The 618-nt window shown below is 38.8% G+C and overlaps 1 pseudogene; it reads right to left on the bottom strand.

Moving 5' to 3' along the window:
- Positions 1-222: 222 nt before the first annotated feature.
- Positions 223-618, bottom strand: LOC129082268 (iron-sulfur cluster assembly 1 homolog, mitochondrial-like; annotated as a pseudogene).

Genomic DNA, 618 nt, shown 5'->3' with positions numbered 1-618 from the left:
GATGGTTTCTCATTTTCTGTCCCCTAAAAATGATACAAATACACTTCAGGAATCTAATACATTGGCTTTTATTTCCCCAAAATACACCACTTTATTTTTCTAGTAAAATAATCATGTTTAACCTTAAATAACCTTAAGAATAGGACAGTCACGTGATTCTTCACTAAGCCCAGGGCCTCCACAGCGTTTCCTAGAGCTTGCAGCCAGAGTAGTCCTGCGGGGTCAGATATTCAAGCTTTCTTCATAGCCACATGTTCCTTTGATATTTGGGTTATTGAACACACACTCACTGGGTAATTTGTCTTCCACATAGACCATTTCTGTTTCTAAAAGTGTACCTTTATTTTTTTTCAATGAACACTCTGACTCCATCTTGAACAACTTCATCAGAATCTCCTTTTGTCTTTGTATATTCTAAAGTATAAGAAAGCCCATTACAACCCCTAGTTGAGACAACAAAACTTTCATACCTATGTACTCAAACTTATCTTTAAGAAGTTGTTCTATCTTGCTTACTGCTGAAGGTGTCAGGGTGATGGCAGATCAGGTAGGCTGCAGCTTCCTCTTGCTTACAGCCAGGACAGTGACCCATGCTAACCAAGGCAATATCCTTGCCAT

Source organism: Pteronotus mesoamericanus, unplaced genomic scaffold, assembly GCF_021234165.1.
Source record: "Pteronotus mesoamericanus isolate MK-2021 breed Mesoamerican mustached bat unplaced genomic scaffold, CSHL_Meso_final scaffold_125, whole genome shotgun sequence".
In the NCBI taxonomy this organism is placed as follows: Eukaryota; Metazoa; Chordata; class Mammalia; order Chiroptera; family Mormoopidae; genus Pteronotus; species Pteronotus mesoamericanus.
The sequence above is the reverse complement of the archived record's forward strand: the minus strand, read 5'-3'. Positions and strand labels throughout refer to the sequence as shown.